Source organism: Neofelis nebulosa, chromosome 10, assembly GCF_028018385.1.
Source record: "Neofelis nebulosa isolate mNeoNeb1 chromosome 10, mNeoNeb1.pri, whole genome shotgun sequence".
NCBI classification, from domain to species: domain Eukaryota; kingdom Metazoa; phylum Chordata; class Mammalia; order Carnivora; family Felidae; genus Neofelis; species Neofelis nebulosa.
The window spans coordinates 50,789,777-50,814,053 of NC_080791.1; the positions used below are offsets into that span (position 1 = coordinate 50,789,777).

The 24,277-nt window shown below is 38.6% G+C and overlaps 1 protein-coding gene across 13 annotated transcripts in view; it reads left to right on the plus strand.

Moving 5' to 3' along the window:
* Nucleotides 1–5,909: 5,909 nt before the first annotated feature.
* TENM4 (teneurin transmembrane protein 4) overlaps nt 5,910–24,277 on the plus strand; it is a 2,920,333-nt gene continuing 2,901,965 nt past the window's right edge. For 8 of the 13 annotated variants that reach the window (XM_058690336.1, XM_058690342.1, XM_058690341.1 and 5 more), the window contains exon 1: nt 5,911–6,183. The gene's annotated coding sequence lies outside the window, so the exon portion shown is untranslated. Of the gene's footprint in view, nt 6,184–24,277 lie in introns of all 13 variants that reach the window. The other 5 variants (XM_058690338.1, XM_058690340.1, XM_058690345.1 and 2 more) reach the window with 3 other exon arrangements.

The window sequence follows — 24,277 nt, forward strand, 5'->3', positions numbered from 1 at the left end:
TTTATATGTCAAGTCTAAGAAATCTTTGCCTAGCCCTGGATCATGAATATTTTCTCATGGTTTCTTTTTTTTCCCTAAAAGTTTTATAGTTTTATATTCCATATTTAAGTCTGTGTTCTATTTTGATTTTTTTTTTTTTTTTTTTTTTGGAGAGACAGAGAGAGGGAGGGGAGAGGGGCAGAGGGAGAAAGAGAGAGAGAGAGCAAGAGAGAATCTTTAAGCAGGCTACACACTCAGTATAGAGCCCAAAGTGGGGCTCTATCCCACAACACTGGGATCATGACCTGAGCTGAAAGCAAGAGTCAGATGCTCAACATACTGAGCCACGCAGGCACCCCTTGAGTTAATTTTTACGTAAGCTTTGAGATGTAGGTTGAAGCTCCTTTTTTGTTTCTTTTTAACATTCTGTACGTCCAAATTTCTATGTATGTCCAAACGTACACCATTTTTTGAAAAGGCTCCTATCTCCATTGAATTGCTTTTGTGTTTTTGTCAAACTCATTTGTGGATGAACAGGAAACAGAGCAGGACTGAGGATGTAAAAACTCAAGTATCTCTTGGGCCCTCCAGGTTCCCTATTTCCAACCCCTGCCCCTAAGAGGTATGAAGTAGAACAAGGTCCACAGGCAAGAAACAGCAGCGGGAGCCAGAGAAATCTTCAAGAGCAAGTACCTCTTCAGCAAGAATCTGTAGACTTGAGTCTTAAGAGAGCAAAATGTACAGGTGTGGTTCAAGACCTACTGGGCCAGATCCTCTAGGCAGTAGCCACAGCAATGACTCCAGAGGCAGTAAGGCAGGCTGGAGAGTCCATGGTGCATCAGTCATATGCCCAGGAGACTGTCTCTGAGCAACTGTTTTAGCAGGGAGGGGCAAGAGGGGACCTGTCTCTAGAGTCCCCTCCATATCCAGCTCTTTGGGAATCTTCCCAGCAGCCAGGGCCAGGCCTGAGGAGAATGCCCAGCCCCAATCTGTCCCTAGGACATCTATGCCTTAGACTTCTTGCTAGGCCCTGTGTTATTCCCTGACTTCACAGAACTCCTCTGTAAAGACCCCTTCAGGGAGTCCTCCATGGTACCCGTGATGCCTGGGATTCAAGAGAAGGATGGCTTTGTGGACAAGAACTACACCAGCCCCAGGATGTCACTAAATTTATAGGGGAGGCTGTGCTTACAAGTGTTGGGTGGGTGCTGATGCAGGGATTACTCTTCAGCAGCGTGACTGCACCACCATTTATTCAACCAGCTGGTGGTAGGCACTGGGTATTTTTACTATGCAGCCAACATAAATTACTGCTGTGAATACTCCACCCTCCCCCCCTTTTGGGACCCACATGGTCATTTCTGTTGTTTCTTGGGAAAAGTAATGGAAATATTGCTCATGTCATATGTTTAGCTTTAGCAGTTGCTGCCTAAACACTTCCTAGAGGGAGTTGACTAGCTTTGTTAGCCCAGCACTGCGTTGGTATGCTTCACTGACATTTCGGATTGTGAGACTTTTTTTTTTAAATATGTATTTATTTTGAGAGAGAGAGAGAGAGAGAGAGAGAGAGAGAGAGAGAGAGAGAGAGTGAGTCCCAAGCAGGCTTTGCTGTCAGCACAGAGCCTGATGTGGGGCTCTAACTCATGAACTGAGAGATTATGACCTGAGCAGAAATCAGGAGCTGGACACTCAATTGACTGAACAACCTAGGCACCCCAGGATTGTGAGACTTTTTTTTAAGTTTATTATTTATTTTGAGAGAGGGAAGGGGCAGAGAGAGGGAGAGGGAGAGAGAGAATCTCCAGCAGGCTCCATGCTGTCAACACAGAGCCTGACATGGGGCTCAGTCTCAACTGTGAGATCATGACCTGAGCTGAAATCAAGAGTTGGACATTTAACTGACTGAGCCACCCAGGTCCCTAGGATTGTGAGACTTTAATGTTTGCTGATATGCTACCTTGCACCTTTGTTTTGATTTTAATATTAATTTCTCTGATGATTGTGAAGTTGAGTAATTTTTACATGTAATTGGACATTAGGAAACTTCCTAAAAAGCCCATTTTTCGAGTTGATTTTTTACAAATACTTATGCTTTCTTAATATATAATTCTCTTGGTAATTAACATGTTTCAGACATCTTCTGTTATGTGGCTTGTCTTTTTACTTCTGGGGTGTTTTGGGTGTTTGAGGAAGTTTTAATGTTATTTATTTTACCATTTTCTCTCTGTGTGTACCATTAAAAAATACAGTCACTGGTAGGATGCTACTTTAGTTTAATTTAATTTAGTTATATTTAAATATATATAAATACAAAAATATTTTTGCATTTAGCAAAGTAGCAGACTGTGACAATTATGAGAAGTACAGTTTGTACATTAATCTGTTTTTCTTTCTTTTTTTCTTTTACTTTTCTGCTGTCTTGTAAATCCTTCACATTTCCAAGGTCTTGAAAATCCGCTGCCCAATTATCTTCTAAAAGCTTTATTTTACTTGTTATGTTTAGTCATTAAAGGAATCCCCCTGATTATTGTTTACAATGTGAGGTAGGGATTCAATTTCTTTTTCTTTTCTTATAGGTATCTAATGTTTTCTGTCATTTGTAAAGATTGTCCTTTCTCTACTACTTCACAGTGCTACCTCTATTGTTTATCATGGTTTCATTAATGTACAGTGTGCTTCTGGACACTATATGCTAATAGAATATATATATATATTTTATATATGAGGCAGAGGGAAACCTAGTTATCTCACTACCATGCTGCTAGTTCCCAAGGTTTCTATCTAATCTTCCTTCTTCTCTTTACTTTTCGGAATCTTCATATGTTTGTTTTATATAGAATCTGGGGGTCTTTTTTTTATTGTACTTAATGGGATATGGGAAAATTATGTATATTTCATTTGCAGAAGTTCAGCAAGTTTTTTTGTGGTGATAATAAATGAACAAATTAGACATCTGCTGGTTATTGGGAACCAGGGTAATCAGTAAGGCAAAAGGGATATACAAATATAGAATAGGGGAGGATACAAAACAGTGCTCTAGGGACAGATTAGAACTGGTAGTATTGATGTAAACTCATGCCTGGTTTTTTTTGAAATATTGCCACATTTGTGTTCATGCATGTATTTGTGCTCATATGTATATATGCATATACACATGCCTATGTTTATGTGTACATATACTTTCTAGCTTTGCCTCTGTAAAAGCCAAGAAGCAAATAACATCTGTATCTCACCTAGAAATGAACATGCTTAGTGTACAGATTGTTATTTCTAACACCATTCCTTCCTTTAAAAGACACAAACATAAAAACAAAAAAAGAATAGAAAAAATAAAAACTCAACAAAAGAATTGCTGATTCCAAGGCTAGAGTAAGGTTTGCTGATGATGATGTTGGAACATCTTATCTTTCTGGAAAGCTAAAAATTTTAAATTAATAAGTTCTAAAAAATGATGTGGCATGTAATAATGACATTGGAACCAGGTAGAAAGGGCTTCCACTGAGCAATTTGGGAGCATTAAAAGAAATAAGTACAGTAATGAATTACAGATAATTGGAAAAAATAGGACTCCATGAATCCTTGCGATAAAGTAGAGAAAAACAGAGAGACAGAGAGAGAGACAGAGAGACAGATAGCAGAGAAGGAGATCTCTTGCTAATAGTAGAATACTTAGTATGTTATGGATATGGAGAGTATTGGAGTCAGAAAATTATTGTTTTGTAACCATTATATCATCAATGGGTGTTAATACAAGGGGGAAATATGGATGAAACATATGGGCATGACCTTAAAGGGTTTTTCCACAAATGGCTTAATGATTACGAGGGGGAAAACAATAATGAGAGAGTGTATAACTAGGAAAAAAACATGATTGGCTGATTAAAATTTACAGAACCAGTGAGGGGCAGACAGACCTCTATGCCTTCAGATATGATACTCTGAGAAGAGCACATCAATTATGCAATATTACAACTGAGAATGTATAACCTGAATCTAATCATTAGGAAACATAAGACAAATGTAAAATTGGAAATGATCTATTAAGGAAAAAAAAAAAAAAGAAGGAAATGCACTCCTCAAAAAATGTCACGAAAACAAAAGAACAGCTATGGGATTTCCAGGTTAAAGGAGGCCAAAAAGATATGAGAGATAAATGCAATAGCTGACTCTAGATTGGCTATTCTCCTAGAGGAAAAAATGCTACAAAGGACATTAATGGTTCAAGTGACAAATTGGAAAATGGACAATAGGTTTGATTAAGCTTTTGTTAGTGTTAAATTTACTGAAGTTGATAAAAGCACTTGATTATATGTTTTACTCTTGTAAAATGTACTTTGAAAAAACTAGCAAGGGGACATCATATAAATACATTATCCTCAAATGGCTCAAATCTTTCTGTTGCTAGATCAAATGATAAAGCAGGTTAACCAAATGTTAGTAATAAATAAATCTAAGTAAAGGGCATGCAAGTGTTTTGTATTATTCTTATTTTTATAACTATTCTGTATATTTAAAGTTATTATCAAATAAAGAGGTTTTAAATATTAAATGCTTAACATAGTTGCCTAACTTAATACAAATGAGCCCTGAAAAGATTGTTAGCCATTAACTTTCCTGTCCTTTGTCTTGTGGTCCTGATCTGCAAGATGGGGATAATACTATGATCTACTTCATGATTTGCTGTGAGGATTAAAAATAATGATAAATGCAAGATGCCTAGAAAGTGCCTGGCAAGTTGTAACTATTAGTAACAAGCAGTTAACTATTAGTTTCCATTATGTGATTCTCCTGCTTGCTGCTGCTGGTGCTGGTGGTCTTTACATGATCATTATTGTAAACATGCCCAGGGATCCAAGGACTCCATGACAGATCTCAGACTGACACCAAGTATCTTGATTCTTCTGTTCTTTTCCACTGTGTTGCATTTCTTGATTTGAGTTTGATCTCACATTGTTAGTGGCAGCGCTTAGTTTGAGGGAAGATAATTTCAATCTTAATGTTTTAGCCTTTTTGCAGAGACAGAATATGATAAACAATATAAGGTTAATGGTAAGTTCTCTTCTGGCTTTTCTGATGGATCGGTTCTAGAATGTAAAATCGTAAGGAATGGCACACAGCAATGAAACACTGTATCAGTTAGGGTATAGACCCTGAAAAGACTCATTTGTGCCTCAAAGAGACTTACATATTCTTTGTGTCAATTAAAAAAAAATCTATAGCTTGTGGTTAACTCTTTATACTTTACAGAACATATTCTTGTGCATTTTAAATGACTCACTCATAGCCGTGGGTCTTCCTCAATCTTGCCATTGGATTAATGTTTAAAGGAAATTGAGATTGCATTTGAACTCAGATTTTGCCTCTAGCCCCAAACATTTCTGCTGTAACACAGAATCCCTGATTTTAAAGTAGTCATTAGTTTAAACCATCATAATTCGATTGTTATAAATAAGTCTGCATCTGCAGTTCTCTGTGGAATTAATGTTTTGAATTGCCTTCTAGGTAAGAGCCTATCTTGCCTAGGAAAACAACCTGAAAAGTTTTAACTTCGGGATTCATCAATTAGACTTTGTGCTCAAGACACAGGGGTTTAAAGGGGAAAAAAAAATCAATTCTAGCTATAAAATGTTGAGTAGAGACATGTTTTTTTTTTTTTTTTAATCTTGTGCTTATGCGGGAGGCAGTTGTCTCTATCCAAGGCTGATCACATCTCCTCTATTTGATTGATTGTTAAATCTATTGATGAGTGAGCTGTACGGCCAGAATCCCCAGCAGCAAGGTCAGCGGACTGATTCCTCAAGCGGGGACGCTGGGGTCTGTGCGGAGGAACCTCCTCCCGGCAGGAGCATTTTGAGTATGCAGAACACATCGGCTCAGCCTGGGGCCGGCACTTAGTGCACACACACGCACACGCTCACGCATACGCGCGCACCCCAGCGCTTATCCCTCAAGTGAGGCGGCGTTAGCCAGCGCAGCCCCAGCTCCCCGGGCTGAGCTCCCGGCGGCGCTGCCTAATTCGCCAGCGGAGCCCCGAGCCGGGTTTCGAGGCACCCGGCCGGCAGCTGCCTCTTCCCCGGCCCCAGCAAGAGGGCTCCCTTTTCCCAAAGCCGGTCAGCCTGGGGAGGAGGGTGCTCCTAGAGGACGCCGACACCGCTTCCTGCTCCTCTCTCCCGCCGTGCCAGCTGCCTCACCGGCCACTTGCAGGTAGGCGCCAGCAGTTTCTTGGGAACCTTCGCTCTCGCCGCATTCACTTTAACGGCCAGAGACTTTTTCACCCCGGCAAGCAGGCCGAGGAGGGTTTGGTAGTTCGGCAGTGATTTCGTTCTGATTAAAGTTTCGACGCAGATGGTAACTCTCCTTCTCTCTCCTCGCCCTTATAAATATTCTGCAAATAGGAAACTCAGCTCCAGTTTGTGATTCATAGGCAACTCCACATTTAGCGCCTGTGTGGTTCCAACCTTTGGAGTTAGTGACAATTGTTATGTAACTCTGCATGTGTGATTTGGAGACCTTTAAATATGCTCTCCTTTGGCTGAGGAAAACCTACCTCCGACTCCTAAAATAAAAGCCAAGTGATCCAAACTCTTCCTCAGCATTTAACATTCAGTGATATGCAGACAAGAGGAAAGTTGCTGAATCACAGAAGTTTAATATTCATGCAAATCGCTGTATTTGTCAGAGAAAGCCGGGAAGCAAATGTCTTTTCATCTGTTTGGGCTCTTATGTATATCTGGAGAATGTGGGTTTGAAGAGAAGTTTTGGGTTGAGAGAAGTCTGTTTTGGTAAGGTGGGTAAACTGATTAATTAACACGGTAAGGAATTGACTGGAGGGGATCTCTTCTGCTAATAGGCGCTGGATTCCAGGATTGCATTTAGGGGGTTCTTACTAACAGATTTATCTTTGTGAAACTCCAGACAAACTATGGTTTGTTGATTTGAGTCTGCTTGCCTTAGTGACGTTAATCTGCACTTGTTGTCACCCCAAACATTTCTTAACTATTCCCCTTTTCCTGTCCACAATTCTCAGTAAAGGAAAATTATTGGAGAAACGTTTCAACAACTTGTTAAACATTTCCATCTCTTAATATTCATTTAAATCATTTCATGCATGTTATCTCACAGGGAGTTTTATGAGAGAATAATAGCCATAATTTAGCCAGTTGGATTGAAATGAAATAATAAAGAAATATTAGAACTTAGAACGCATGCATCCCATATGTAAGTCAGGTTAATGACTGAATTACCACTGACTTCAAAAGTGAGGTCTTATAAAAGTTTGTGGTAATTCGCAAATTAATCAGACAGTGTAGGTATTTGTGACTTTTTGCAGATAGCACTTTGTATTGTGCTGCACTTGTAAAACTTAATATGTCTTTCCATTATCCTTCTGGAAAGTGCCTCTAAGCCACAGTGTATCTTGACGGTATGTCTGTCTTGACATGCATGACCTCAGTTCTGATGTGGGAACATGGCACGTAACTTTAGGCAGATCTAGCTTTATGCTTGAAAGTCAAGGCATCACCTGGGATCAAGAATTTTCAAGGTTGGCCAGCAAGGTATCTTCTCCACTGATAACTCCAGGGACCCCTTGAGCAAAAAAACCATGTGTGTGAGGCTATTTGCTGCCCCTTTGGAAGGTAGAAGAAAGAAAAAAGAGTTGCTTTCTTCACATGTCATTAATGTTTAATGCCAACAGACCCCTCTGCAGTGCTCAACAAAGACTTTTAGCCCATGACAAATATTTAATGTAATGTTTTCTGTCATTGCTTTTGGCTCCTACAAATATCTAAGATTTCTGCATAGGCTGCTATTAAAGTAATTTGGCAAAAAGATTCTACAGTTTGCTGTACTGTTACAATACCAAAAAAGCACAACTTTACTTTTTGTTACTCCACACTTTGCTTCATATTCAAACTTGGGATAAGCCTACTCGTATTACTCTCTCCATGGTGCTGTGGCAGCTGATGACTTAGTCCAAGGAATTGATATTGCTCTTAGTAAGATTAGGAGATCAGAAATAGCTGGGGAGATCGAGGACACATAACTTTTTTCTTTTTTTCATGTTGGGTGGGTGGTGTGTACTTTGAATGGAATCTTGGAGAGGGAGAGAACACACTCTCTGTTTTTATTTTTCTTTTGTCAGTAGTGACTAATGCGGCAAGCAACATAAAACATCCAAAGATGTGATCTTAACCAGGCATTTTGTAGAGGTGAGAGGTAATCTAATTCATATGTTGAGCTAGCTTCTTATTCTTGTTTCCCCTTACTCCATCTCCTCTCTAATCTAGATTTGTGGGGCAGATGAAAAGTTAGCCAGTTGCTTGCACATTATGGATCTCCGGTCTGAGCTGTCTTTGCTGAGAGGGAATCAATTTCATTTTCTTTGCAGCCAGAGGTGATGACTCCTCTGTCACCATGGTGGCTTCTAGTCACCAGCCTTCTTAATTTTGAAATAGTTCTATTCCTCCTCTGTATTCCTTTCCTTGGTAGCTTGGTGAATTGATGTTTTGGGGGATTTGTTTTTAAATAAAAGCAAAAAAGGGATACTATGGATTCCATCAAAGAAGCAGGTTAATATTCAGTACTGTTAGATCATACACATTTAACTTCTCAGCCGTCAGTGGGATGAGGTTGATGGTGCAGTCCACAAGCAGTTCTATACATGCATGACAACTTTTACAGACCTATTCTGACCAAGGCAAAAGGAAGAGAAGAAAAAAACATATAAGCAGAATTTATAAGCTTTCACGAAATACAAAAGGTGCTGAATACCGAGAAAACCATGCAGTTACACTTACAAGCTGATTTTCCCCAAATTGCCTTGGATTATACACTAGCTCTAACAATGGCATATTGTATGCACCCTTCAGGGCTGCACTGAGTGATAGCTGTAAATTAGAATGAAGAGAAGAAAATGCTCTACAGTTTCAATATTGAAGAGAATTAGGATCCAGATGGTAAAGCTTTTTATAGCAATACACTGGATGGTATTACAAGTTTCTGTGGCTACTGCCCTATTACATTCCCTCTGCTAAAATGCAGTTTGGTGGAGGAACTGATTGCTAAGAGCAATCTTGCAAATCTAGAAAAGTGAACTTTCTCTACACGTTAAATTTCCCATCTTTGCTGGCTTATTTTTATTTCCCTAATCCTTAACTTTTCTCCCATTCTAAATCCAAATTCAGTCAAAAGTAGATAATGTGACTTGTTGTTGTTTGAATTTTTAAGGTGTTGCTTTCTTTTCTTTCTCTCGCCCTTTACCCCCATCTCCGGGTATCTTTTCCACATTATGAATGCATTTGAAAGTATATGAGACTGGGCATGGTTGCAGAATGATTATTAGACAGGTTTCCATCTGGCTTTCTAAATGTCTCTGGTCTAAGACCAACTCTTCTAATTATCCTGTGTCTGTAAAGACAATTCTGATAATAACTTACGGGGGATTGCTCAGGTGTTCCTTTGTTCAAGACATTAGGTTTGCTTCGAAGTGATCATTTTTCTACTACCTGTACTCTCTAGGGAGAATCTTAGTGCCTACAACCTCTGGGGCCACACTGGTGTGTCTGCTGAGGCATAGATATAGAGAGTGAGCCACCTAGTGGTGATGAAGAGTAATTTTGATATTTTTCGCTGAGTCTTCCAAGGTGACGGAGCATTGCTAATTTTGTTATATTGCAAAGGGTTGTTGGTTTTGTGAAGCTCCCTTCAATGATATCTCCGCTTTTCAAATCAACCTTTTAGTTACAAGTACAAATTTCATAACTTTATTCCTTATTTTTCTACCCTGATATGACGTCTTTTCCCTCAAATTTTTCCTTGTGTGTATTTTAAAAATATGTTTGTTATTTTTCATGAACTTAATAATAAATATTTTATAGGTATGTTATAAATACTAATGTGTAAATATATGTAAAAAATTCATTAAAAAGCAATAAAATTACATGTTTCCCCAGGATATTTATACTGTATTTTGAATAGCTTATGTAAAATATAGTTCAGTATGCTTAGTTATGTTTGTATTTGAGGAAATATTTATATATCTATGAATGTAAACATATGAAGAGAATAAGAGAAATAAATATAAATGTACAGGTAAAGGTATTCCTTTGTTCTATATCAAAGTAGAGTTAGTAGGTATCATTTCCTATGCCTTTTTAAGACTCTGTGTAATCTGTTACAAAACTACAACAGCCCATGTCTTATTTCCTTATTTCTTTTCAATATAGCTCTCTCTTTCAGTACTTCAGATCAGTATTGGCATTGGAATAGGAGGCATAGCTATTGCCTGGAAACAACTCTTTGGAAGCTCAAAGGCCTTTGGGAATGGGGTTCTCTATATAAGCAAGTGCGAAAGTACTGTGCAAATGAAGGACATGGTTACTCCAGATGGTTACTTCCAATTTAGAAGAATTGGGGGCAGGTAGGGGAGATCCAGTTAAACTAGGCCTTGTATTAATGACATTTTACTCTGATCAAAAAGAAAAACAAATTTGTGAAGGTGAATGGTAGGTAATTCGGTTAATTCTTTTATTCACTCTTTTAGGGTCTTGTTTTTTTTTTATCCATTCTGATACCCTATGTCTTTTGGTTGGCGCATTTAATCCATTTACATTCAGTGTTATTATAGAAAGATATGGGTTTAGAGTCATTGTGATGTCTGTATGTTTTATGCTTGTAGTGATGTCTCTGGTACTTTGTCTCACAGGATCCCCCTTAGGATCTCTTGTAGGGCTGGTTTCGTGGTGACAAATTCCTTCAGTTTTTGTTTGTTTGGGAAGACCTTTATCTCTCCTTCTATTCTAAATGACAGACTTGCTGGATAAAGGATTCTCGGCTGCATATTTTTTCTGTTTAGCACACTGAAGATATCGTGCCAAGCCTTTCTGGCCTGCCAAGTTTCAAAGGAGAGATCAGTCACGAGTCTTATAGGTCTCCCTTTATATGTGAGGGCACGTTTATCCCTTGCTGCTTTCAGAATTTTCTCTTTATCCTTGTATTTTGCCAGTTTCACTATGATATGTCGTGCAGAAGATCGATTCAAGTTACGTCTGAAGGGAGTTCTCTGTGCCTCTTGGATTTCAATGCCTTTTTCCTTCCCCAGTTCAGGGAAGTTCTCAGCTATAATTTCTTCAAGTACCCCTTCAGCACCTTTCCCTCTCTCTTCCTCCTCTGGGATACCAATTATGCGTATATTATTTCTTTTTAGTGTATCACTTAGTTCTCTAATTTTCCCCTCATACTCCTGGATTTTTTTATCTCTCTTTCTTTCAGCTTCCTCCTTCTCCATAACTTTATCTTCTAGTTCACCTATTCTCTCCTCTGCCTCTTCAATCCGAGCCGTCGTGGTTTCCATTTTGTTTTGCATTTCGTTTAAAGCGTTTTTCAGCTCCTCGTGACTGTTCCTTAGTCCCTTGATCTCTGTAGCAAGAGATTCTCTGCTGTCCTGTATACTGTTTTCAAGCCCAGCGATTAATTTTATGACTATTATTCTAAATTCACTTTCTGTTCTATTATTTAAATCCTTTTTGATCAGTTCATTAGCTGTTGTTATTTCCTGGAGATTCTTCTGAGGGGAATTCTTCCGTTTGGTCATTTTGGATAGTCCCTGGAGCGGTGAGGACCTGCAGGGCACTTCCCCCGTGCTGTGGTGTATAACTGGAGTTGGTGGGCAGGGCCGCAGTCCGACCTGATGTCTGCCCCCAGCCCACCGCTGGGGCCACAGTCAGACTGGTGTATGCCTTCTCTTCCCCTCTCCTAGGGGCGGGATTCACTGTGGGGTGGTGTGGCCCGTCTGGTCTACTTGCACACTGCCAGGCTTGTGGTGCTGGGGATCTGGCGTATTAGCTGGGGTGGGTAGGCAAGGTGCACGGGGGCGGGAGGGGCAGGCTTAGCTCGCTTCTCCTTAGGTGATCCACTTCAGGAGGGGCCCTGTGGCAGCGGGAGGGAGTCAGATCCGCTGCCGGAGGTTTGGCTCCGCAGAAGCACAGAGTTGGGTGTTTGCGCGGAGCGAGCAAGTTCCCTGGCAGGAACTGGTTCTCTTTGGGATTTTGGCTGGGGGATGGGCGAGGGAGATGGCGCTGGCGAGCGCCTTTGTTCCCCGCCAAGCTGAGCTCTGCCGTCCGGGGGCTCAGCAGCTCTCCCTCCCTTTGTCCTCCAGCCTTCCCGCTTTCTGAGCAGAGCTGTTAACTTATGACCTCCCAGACGCTAAGTCGCGCTTGCTGTTGGAACACAGTCCGTCCGGCCCCTCCGCTTTTGCCAGCCAGACTCGGGGGCTCAGCTTGGCCGGCGAGCCGCCCCTCCGCCCCGGCTCCCTCCCGCCAGTCCGTGGAGCGCGCACCGCCTCGCCGCCCTTCCTACCCTCTTCCGTGGGCCTCTCGTCTGCGCTTGGCTCCGGAGTCTCCATTCTGCTAATCCTCTGGCGGTTTTCTGGGTTCTTTAGGCAGGTGTAGGTGGAATCTAAGTGATCAGCAGGACGCGCGGTGAGCCCAGCGTCCTCCTACGCCGCCATCTTCCCGAACTCCTCTATTCACTCTTTTATAATGGCACTATTTAGAGAAGGTTCTAGCCAGGATCAAGTGTGTAGATTTGCATTCTTGGTCTTGAAGTCAGTTTCCTTCCAGGTAGCCCCGCCTTATCCATGCTGTTCTTCAACTGAAGTCATTTATGTGAGCACACAGCCAGTATAAACTAATAACTCTCTGTATACATTTAAAAGAATAGTAGAAAGACATGGCTTTGAAAGTTTTTCTTCCAAATAAGTTATTGATAGCTTGAAGTATGACTACAAACAGAAATTAATAATTCCTGATTCAATCTCAAGTTATTATATAATGCTCCACTTGTTTGAAACCTAAATGGTAAAAAGAAGCTCATAAATCTTATTCAATCTATTGTCCACGAAGTAGAATTATGTATAATAAAATCATTCTGTTGATCAAGGGCCAGCTTCCAGGTTATTGTGAAGAACTATAAAAAGATTATTTAAATACTTTTAATATAATGGGTTAGTAATCTGGAATATTCAAACCTTTAGGAAATTCCTGCTAAATCTTAGGTGTTCATGAAAATTAATAAAAAGTTTATAATCTGTCCATAAAATTTCATTTGAGATTTTTCCCATGTGCATCAGTGATGGGGAGTACAATTTTGATGGGAATTTAGTTTGGTTTTCACAAGCCACATGTTTCTCTCCTTGTAAATCTCTAAGCTAGAACTCGAGGTGTGCTACAGGATGCACACAGTATTATAATCATTCTAATATATTATTTCAAGATGATGGCTGGTAAGCAACACAATTATTCACTCATAAAATATAGGGGGAAAAAGGAATAGAGCCCTTTATTTTGCGTGACTTTAGGGTATGAAACATTGCAAAGAAAGCAACTTCCCATTTCTCTCAGTCTCTCTTTCCCTCCCTTCGTCCTTCCTTCTTTCTTTTTTCCCCTAGCAATCCAGTGTGCTGATTTAACCTCCCAGTATTCCATTTAAGTGTCTCAAAATCCCTAGTCAACATTCAGTGTCTGAATTGTGATACATTTGGTTAATTATTTTCCACAATGTCCTTTAAATGTATGTAAATTAGACTTTTGATGAACTGGAATATTTTACAGATTCTCTGCATAAATCACACCAGGTTAAAAAAAGTCGACCTGTCTAAGGAGCAGGATATTTTTGGACCTTCCTCATTTGCTTTAGAAACTGAGGACATCTCAGTGAGGCTGCCTTCAAGTATATGCCTTCAGGGTCAGGCAGCTTGAACACTTCTCAGAGCCACTTAGTCCGCAGTTTATTCCAGTCTTTAAAGGAAACTTATTATCTGCCTATTATGTGTCAGTTGAAGCTGTGAACGAGCAAGTGAGGCAATATAAACTCTCTTATTCTCTAGGCTTGTTTTCCAAGGTAATATTTATTTATGAATAATTTACATATTTGCTTTTATAATAACATTTGCTATTACTATCATTATTATTTAATTAGAAGCAATAATTTAGAAAACAGCCTCACTCTTCTGTGTACTCAGTAGTCCAAAATAAAGCACTTTTTAAAACATTTTTTTGATGTTTATTTAGTTTTGAGAGAGAGAGTGAGAGAGAGAGACAGATAGCACCAGTGGGGGAGGGGCAGAGAGTGAGGGAGACACAGAATCCGAAGCAGGCTCCAGGCTCTGAGCTGTCAGCACAGAGCCTGATGCAGGGTTTGAACCTACAGACCTGACCCAAGCCGAAGTTGGATGCTCACCTGACTGAGCCACCCCAGCACCCCCAAAATAAAGCACTTTTAAGTGGTTATAAATAGTCTTACTGAATACTAAATAGGATAGTGCTTAATCATTCTAAAAAAATGTGTCATTTAGAACAACTCAATTGTGGTATACCATGGGAACAGAGATTGTTAGACCACTTATTCATAGTACTTTTCAAATACCCAGCAATGATGACTATATCATATATTCATAATTTTCTTCAATTATAGGCTGAAAGTTTCTAATCTATTATTCTTCATAACGAGTCAGCTGTTTCTTGTTTTGTTTTACCCTCCACTATTCTCGCTGTTTTTTGGAATCCCTTACTATTGTCCTTAAGTGTAACAACGATCAAAAAAAAATTTCCAATACAAAAAGGACAATAATATGCCCAATGCTCCTTCATATTGTAGGAATTTTGCTTTATACTGATTGGATATAAAATGGTTATCACAATCCAAATAAAAAAAACCTAGTAACAGTCCTGACTTGTGGAAATTTTGTGTTAACAGCTTTTTTAGCAGGCTCAAGCATACCTACTACATGGTAAACTGGATATTCTCTTTGATTCAAAAGATCTGATATAGGGTACCTATGGAAGGACCAAGCCTCTAGCTCTGGACTTAAGAAATAAAATTGCTCAGCTAAGGAGAACCGGGAAATGCCATACCACCTTAGATACCTACCAATTTTGTATGTGTCTCTATCTTAAGATTCTAGGGGAGTGTCACCTTGCCCACAGGAATGAGAATTCCACATTGTCTTTCTTTCTGATTTCACTGACCATGTGGCATCATTACCCAGGTCATCTTAGGCCACAGAGTTTACATTTGTAGTAAATGTGACTGATGTGTCTCAGCTCATCTGGACTATTGTTTTGGTTTCTGTTCAATTGGGTACATCCTTCAACTACAGCTTTGGGTAAAAAAGAAAACCTACTGAGAACACAAAAATGACACACTCTTCTACCTAGAGAGACAGATCAGCCACTCTCATTTACCTCTTAAAAAGGTATGGTGGTGAAAGAAAAGAACAGATTTAAATAATGATTGAAACATTGCCTTTGTTAATATCTCTGAGAAAAATTACTTTTCAACATTCAAAATCCTTTGTGTATTTTCTCCCTTATAACTTAGAGGCTAATAAGAATTAGAGTAACTTTCTCATGCATATTGCCATTTACTGAATATGAAACTTTTGTGAACATTTGGTGTGTTGTGTCTCCTCTCCTGTATAGATTTCTTGAGGTTCAGGGCTATTCACATAGATCAGTGTTACCAAAATCTTTACAATGATAGACATTGCCTGACGTGTTTTTTTTTTTTTCTTTAAATAATAACTTTCCTGTAACCTCCCATGGAGATTATTCTTATTCAGCATTTCTGGCATGGTACACAAGAATTAGCATTTTTAGGTAATAATTCTTAAACACAGTCACAGAAGATGGCAAACTTCTGTGCCATATATAAGGTATGGCATTTCTGGGTCTCCTTAGCTGAGTAACTTTATTTCTTAAGTCCTGAGCTAGAGACTCGGTCCTTTCATGGGTACCCTACATCAGATCCTTTGAATCAAAGAGAATATCCAGTTTACCATTTGGTAGCTATGCTTGAGCCTGCTAAGAAAGCTGTTAACACAAAATTTCCTCAAGTCAGGACTGTTAATAGGTTTCTGTTATTTGGATTGTGTTATTTGTGTGTTCCACTGTGCCTTGGACATAGTGGCAATTGGATTTTTTAAATCAACTAAATTTGACATTATTAGATCCTTCATACTGAAGCCTTTTTAAGTGTTGAATCTGATCTAACTCATTTAGTCAGCCTGCCCTGTGTCATCAATGAATTTAATAAATGTGTCTTCTACATCTTCTGCATATACATCTATGAGGTTGAACAGGGTAGAGTTCACCAACTTGCCAGGAAACCCCCTTTGTTTTGGCATTAAAGCAGTCATTCACAGTAATTGTCTTCTGTGCTTGAGGTACAACGCTGGATCTAACTGTGTACCCTCTATTCTACATGCTTTCCTTCTATTGGTAAGGATCTATCTCAGTTGAGACTTCATCAAATCTTTACTGAAATTACTGTGTCTTACAATAACTCCTTAGCAAAAAGATTCAATTAAAAAAAAGTTTTGTTGACAAGAATTCTCATAAACTTATATAGGCTTCTGATAATCACTATATAGTATTTAAAATTTTTACAAGCTATGGATAATAATCCATTATAAAGTCTTGTGTGGTAGGTGATAAACTTACAAGTTCATTTTTCTTCATCACTAGTCTTTAGGAAATTCTTCCATTCTCTGGAATGTTTGAATAATTACCAAGAGCAGTTTTACTCTTACATCTGATGGACACCTTTGCTCAGGTATGTATTCTGTAGCTACAATCCTACCTCTTTTTGGTTTTAATCTTTGATGGCCTACATTTATATTACCATTTACAGTACAAATGAAGACTTTTGTTCTTGGAAGTAAAAATTTGTTGGTTAATTTCGCTTCTCTCAGTTTTTATTAAATACTATACCATTGGCTCAAGGCAGTTAGCCTGTCTCTTCACAATATTCTTGTTTTTATTGCAAACATACTTAGTTTATTTTATTATTTATTATTATTTCAGCATTTTAAAGGATCTCAGCTCTGTCTAGATTTTAGCACCGATGAAAAAAAATTATATGGGTAATTTTTTTCTTGTTTAAATGATTTTTTTTTAATTCTGTGATCTGTATGAGTACTAAAAAATTGGACTTATCCCATCTATCCTAAGTCTTTCAAGCATTTGTCCTGATATTTAGTTAAGACCACAGGATAAATAGCTTTAGAAAGTCTTGATATGAATACTGTTTTTGATGAATATATTATTTTATTAACATTTGGCGATGTCAGTAGTATGTCCTGTCCCCAACCCCCAAACCAGCTTTTGAGTTCAGCAAACAAAGACTTCAGAGACAAACTCTGAAGTAAGTAAGAATTTAATAGCAGTTTAAGTGAAAGTACTCTCTCAAGATGGGGGAACAGGCAGGCCCAAAGGCAGCAAGTGCGCTGAGGGTCAGGTTGTCTTCATTTTTTATGCTGTAAGAGTTATGGGTCATAGCTCGGGTGGTCTCTGACTCGGGTTGCCCCCAATCATCTAAGGGTCTCCCCCTACAGGTCGGGAGGGAGGGGTTGGGCCCCATATGGTCCTTATCAGAAGTGTCATGGCAGCCATCCCCCACAAAGAGTGTCAAAATCACAATGTAAATATATTTAATGAAGGTATAGGTTACTGTAGGACAGTTGTTATAGAGAAGAGCTCATGTGTGTTCCTGGTGTTTTCCTGCTGTTTGAAACTTGTTTCTGCCCTTCTTCTCCTTCATCTTGTCTTTTTTAAAATTTTTAATGTTTATTTATTTATTTATTTATTTATTTATTTATTTATTTATTTATTTATTTTGAGTGCGAGAGACAGAGTGAGGGTTGGGGAGGGTCAGAGAGAGAAGCAGGCTCCAGGCTCTGAGCTATCAGCACAGAGCTGGACGCAGGACTTGAGCTCGCAAACCGCCATTCGATCATGACCTGAGCTGAAGTCAGATGCTTAACCAACTAAGCCACCCAGGCTCCCCGTTTCTGCCCTTCTTAATGGTCGGAAAACTCCTGTTCCCTGCTCCTATCTGGCTAACTGCCTACTCTATCAGGAACATTGTATCATTGCTAGAGAAGTAAATTCAAAACTTGCTTCTTCTTTACATGTGACATTTTGCATTTGGGAGTGCATTTAAGAAGCCATTTTGAGATATAATCAGAATTGGTCAAAAAAAACCATTAAAAGTAGAAGTCATAATTACCCACAAAAGAATAAAAATCACAGTATATTGCCAATAGGTAAAATTAATTTTGTGAGTTTTTGTTTTAAATAAAATCATCTGAGGAAGAGGCAGTTGGTATTTAGATTAATTAAGAAAAACAACTAGAAACACTAGTTATGAATTATAGGATTCTAGAAAAATAAAGATAACATACAACAAGTGAATTTTATAGTCAGTGCTGTATATTGGGTTGCTTCTAAAAAAATATAATATTACTGTATTTCTCCTGGTGGCTGTTTCCTCGGGACAAGTGAGGAGGTGTTTTTTAGGTTGATGAATATTTGATTTGTTTTCAGTTATATTTTCAGTTTGCCATGGGGAGGGAAGACACAGAATGAGGGTAGTATCAAAGGGTTTTGAATAACTATTCCATAAACTTAGAGACTGGATGTATGACTATGTAAAAACAAACATTTTCTCTAAATCTGTCTGTTAGTATTTTTGTCTCAGACAACACAACTCAAAATAACATAGTAAAACTACCAGCTTAAAATTTTTTCATAAGCTGTGGGAAAGGTTTTATAAATTGGATTCATATTAAGTGTCTATTTTTAGGGAATGTTAAAGGGCCACCAATATCCTGATTTTGGTGGCCTCAGACTACTTCTTTCCTCTAATCCTTCGGAGTCTTCATTTAGGGAAGGGAAAGAGAAACAGCACAGAAGGTTCTGTATGATTCCAACATACAGCCTATTGCACGTGAGTACAAGCTGAGCATTTGAGAGAAAATGTCTTTTGCTTGCTTTCATTTTCGTGTCTCTAGGTTGTGCATAATTTAAATCTCTTGCTTGGCTAAGCATTGAATAAAATAGGTGAGAGTTTAAAAAAATAACAAAAACTTAGAGATTGAATCTAAGATTGTGATTCAAGAACTCAGTCCATGAATTGTCTCTCTGCAGGAGTAGAGGGAATTGAGATCATGGTCAGATTCAGATGTATTATGGATGGTCAGAATAAAGTGCTTATACAACATTATGAGTCGCAAGATGTGAAGTACTGAGCTGATGTGACATCTGAAAGGCAGCCTCAGAGAGGCAATGTGGGGAGTGTACAGGTTACTCATATGACTGTCTCATACACCTTTGATACTCAAGTTACTACTTTTTATTTAAAAAAAAAAGATGCCTGCAAGATTAAAGGGTGCAGTGCCTCACCTTCACTCCGTCCCATTTTACGGTGTCTGTCCCTTTTCTCTCTTGCCATAGTTGCCATGCAAATTCCTGACCAGTCAAATGTGGTGGTGGTGACAGAGGTCAGCATAGGGACGCCAGTGTTTTTGATCGTTTAGTTTCAACTTTATCTTCATGTGGCAGATTCTGTGCTGAGCATCTCATGAGTGTTGTCTATTTTCACCTTCAAACCAATCCCATGAATTTGGGGCTGTGATTGTTCCCCTTTCAGAATGAGGAAATTGAGATCCTGGGAAGTTTCAAAAATGTTACAAAAATCCTAACCAGAAGACCTTAGCTTCACTGATAATTGGTAATAGTTCTAGGACCAGAGTGTAGCTATTCCTTTATCCTCTGATCTAGCCCCAGTTCATTAATGCTTAGTTCGTTAACTAAAGCTCATACTGTAGCAAGTGCAGCTAAGTGAATGCATGCTTCTGAAGTACTTCTAGACCTTTTTCTTAGGGCCTATGAGAGGTAGTTGAGTATGGTGTTTGCAGCCTGGTTTATAGTATGCTTCTATGCACCAACTGAGTGATGGTAAGTAAGTTACTTAGCCTCTGTGTATACAGTGTTAGTTTTCTGATTTGTAAAATGGGATAATAATGTTTTCCTCATGAAGTTAGAATGAGGATTAAATGTATTCATATGTGTATACAAAGCACTTAGAACAGTGCTTGACATATAGTGAGTGCTATCTAAGTGTTAGGTGTAACTTTCTTGTTTCCATCTCCATAATGGGGGGAAGAAACCTCACAGAGGCCATTTTTTCCTTATTTCCTATTGTGTTTCATATAATCCTTTATTCTTTAGAACACATGACATCAACACGTGTTTTCCAATTCTGCATAGGATGTTAGGACTATAGAGAAGACTATAGTATGGCCCCTGAGCTGAGGAGCGTGGACAAGTGACAAAATACTAGAAAAAGAATATAGCCTGTGCTATGACAGAATAATGAAAGCAGGATACCATAGTACTAAGTATCCATTCTCCTGAAAGAAGGTTTAACAAAGGTTACAACTTTCACCTAGGTTTTGAAGGAGAAATTTACAAGGCCAAAAAAAAAAAAAAAGTGTGAAAATTGTTTCAGACCCTAGGGCCAATACAACATTTATAGTGATCTGAGAACAAATTGCTTTTATTTATTGTTTGTTTGTTTGTTTATTTACTTATTTTGGAAACTAAGAGAATGAAGACAGGGAAAATATGGAAAGGAGCAATGGTATGATATTGCAAGAGGTGGGCAAGTGCCAAATGTGGAGAGATTCTATCCCATACTAAGAAGCTTTAGAGAATTTTTAAGCCAGAGGGACATGCTCCTCAAAGATACCTCAAAGCAATAATGGACTGTGACAGTGTTTTTGCAAGTTGGCAAAGATGCCAACTTTCCAAAAATGTATCATTTTCTGGCAATTAAAAATAATTGCATTTCAGGGCGCCTGGTGGCTCTGTCATTTAAGCCTCCAACTTCGGCCCAGGTTATGATCTCATGGTTCATGATTTTGAGCCCTGCATTGGGCCCTCTGCTGTCAGCACAGAGCCTGCTTTGGATCCTCTATCGTCTTCTCTGTCTGCCTTTCCCCCACTCATTCTCTCTCTCTCTCTCTCTCCAAAATAATAATAATAATAATAATAATAATAATAATAATAATAATAAATAATTGCATTTCTTATTGCTGGAAAAAGGAAAATGTTATTATTCCTTCTATCTATGGGTGAACTTGTGATTCTCTATGTAAGCTTCTGGAGATTCTCTGTAGGGAAAGGGACATTATAGGAAGAATAATTTTGAACTGCCAAAGAATAAGATTCGTCCGAGGAGGTGTTACAAAATTCATAATTATGATTACTCAAAACCAGTCTATGTGAATGACAAATTATTCTGTCCTTTCTCTATGGTAAATGATATCCTAATAGAATTCCAACTTTATTTAGATTCTAAAATTTGATTCTCTGGATTGTAGCGCATACTACTTTCCATGGCTGTCCTTCTCTCTGTGGCATGATTTTTTAAAACAAATATTATTAAAATTAAATCAAGTAACGATATGTAAAATATATTTTGTTTATTTTATTTATTTTTATTGTAGTGGTCGATTTATTGTCACCTTCCCTCCCTTGTCTTCTCCCCCTGCATTCACAAATCATCATGTTGTCAGTTCTGGTTGATGCATAACTTCCTGATATTCTTCGTAGTCAGAATCGAGGCCGAGAGCAGTAGTACCAGGTGATTCCAGGGCATTCTTCTCTTCTCTGTCCTATGTCACCACAGCTCCAGACACCGTTCTTGGTACCCCCAGGAACTCCTCATTCACTGGCCTTTGGAGTGGATCTGCCTCAGGCTGGGGATTGTCTCTGTCTAACTTACCTGGAGAAAGGAATGGGACCCTTTATTCTTCCTTGGATCCCTCCCATCTCCATATTGTTGTTAGAGTGCAGAAGAAGGGGAGAAATTATGGCTATGGAACAAAACGGTAATTCCATAAGTGACATTTAGATTTACATTTGGGTTGCTGAGATATCCCCGCCCCCCCAGGATGCTGAATTTCTGCAAAATAAAATGTCTTCCCTCAAAGGCATAACTGATGCATCCATTGCTTCTACCTGGACTTGTGGTTGGAGTCAGCAACGGTGTTTCCAATGCCAGGACCCCATCAGGCCTGGTAAGTTCTGCACTTACAGGAGCTATGTGATTTGGGACAAAGAGGATCTCAAGCTTCTTCCCTGTCTCTCCTTCTGATCCTAGAGTTTGACTTCCTGAATTTTATCTTTGTAGCCCCATGAGAAAATCTAGAAGAGAGACAACTCTAAACCATGTTCAGTCTTTTTTTTCCCTTTCATTTTTAAAAATATAATTTATTGTCAAATTGGCTAACATACAGTGTGTAAAGTGTGCTCTTGGTTTTGGGGGTAGATTCCCGTGGTTCATCGCTTACATACAACACCCAGTGCTCATCCCAACAAGTGCCCTCCTCAATGCCCATCACCTATTTTCCCCTCTCCCCCATCCCCCTCATCCACCCTCAGTTTGTTCTCTGTATTTAAGAGTCTCTTATGGCGTGCCTCCCTCCCTCTCTGTTTGTAACTATTTTTCCCCCTTTCCTTCCCCTCTTGTCTTCTGTTAAGTTTCTCAACTTCCACACAGGAGTGAAAACATACGATATCTGTCTTTCTCTGACTGACTTATTTTACTCAGCATAATACCTTCCAGTTCCATCCACATTGCTGCAAATGGCATGATTTCATTCTTTCTCATTGCCAGGTAGTATTCCATTGTATATGTAAACCACATCTTTATCCATTCATCAGTCCGTCAACTGATAAACATAATATATGTTAGAAGACCTAGATGACTTGAGGCTGCAAAAGTAACAGAATAAAAATGTTTCATTTTTTACTTCTCTATATTGTCTGAGAATTCCTGCCCCTCAGAATTGTGGTGATGCCTAGGTTGACACATATTTATTTGATTATCAAAATAGACTAAGTATTGCCCCTATGTGTGAAGAATTGGATACCTACATTCTTCTCTGTCTCTCTCTCTCTTGTTCTCCTTTCCTTATCATTCTTCTATTTATCTCTCTTTTTCCCTAAAAAACAAAATGTTCTAATTGAGTAGACAAAAATCTCTGCACTCAGAATATGACCAGGCTGTGAATCCTAGATCCCTCATTCACTTCTAGTGTGACTTTGAAAGTCACCGAAGGTTTCTGTTTTCCATTTCCTTACCTACAAAATACAGGTAATATTTATGTCATAGGTTTGCTTTAAAAAAGAAATGAAATACATAGTCTGTTAATGTAATTATCTACCTGAAATATCAGAAATATTCAGACATTAATGGGCCTGGATTCTAACTATGGTTTGCTTAAGTATCCAGCGATTGGTACAACTATTTGTAACTTATATTACCTTAGAAATTCTGAATTGAATTATCATAGAGCTGGTTACTAAAATGAATTGATGAATTCTATAAATGCTTAGGTTAAAAAAAAAACAGTGATTGAGACATGGATATTGTCTTATTCATCTTTATATTCTCAAGGTGTGGCACTTTGACCAAATAGCAAGTGCCAAATGTATGTTGAATGATTTTTTTTATTTTTATTTATTTTTTAATTTATTTTTATTTTTATTTTTTTTTAATTTTTTTTAACGTTTATTTATTTTTGAGACAGAGAGAGACAGAGCATGAGCAGGGGAGGGTCAGAGAGAGAGGGAGACACAGAATCTGAAACAGGCTCCAGGCTCTGAGCTGTCAGCACAGAGCCCGATGCGGGGCTCGAACTCACGGACCGTGAGATCATGACCTGAGCCGAAGTCGGCCGCTTAACCGACTGAGCCACCCAGGCGCCCCTGAATGATTTTTTTTTAATTGACATACATGAGCAGAGTCTATGTGGCCTCATTAAATAATACAGTATCTAAGCATGCTGTTCACCTTAATGACTGAACATCAAAAAAGATGATTTATCTCTTTCAATAATGTTTTCATGAGAAACTAAATAGAGCTACATGTAGTAATGCTTTATAAGTATTCAAAAACCATGGTTTTCTTCTGTTTTTGTCATTGTTGTTGTTTTGTTTTATATTATTTTCAGGCATTGAGACCAGACCTGTGGTTAGCTGTAGCTAAGGTTACATAAGATTCAGCTGTGTATAGAGACCTGTGACCAACTTTCTGATTCATGGTATAATGAGAAATAAAGATATGATGGAATAGATTGAACATGACTCATTTCCAGATAATTTTAAGTTGAAAGCTAATCCTAGAAGTTCCAAAAATGTCTCTAGGCAGTGACATAGTAAATGATTCCTACATGAATGTTTTAAAGCCACATCCAGATTGCTCCAGAAGTGCACAGAATCGTGCACATACAGAAACTAATTTGTTTTACCTTCACTCCACAAATCTTTTTGATATAGTTCAACAAGTATTTTTAAATCACCTCCTACATGAAGATTCAGCATGTTTTTATTTTCCACAAGCTGACTGGAGACAATTTACTTCTCTTATCTGTGATTCAGATTTTTTATCA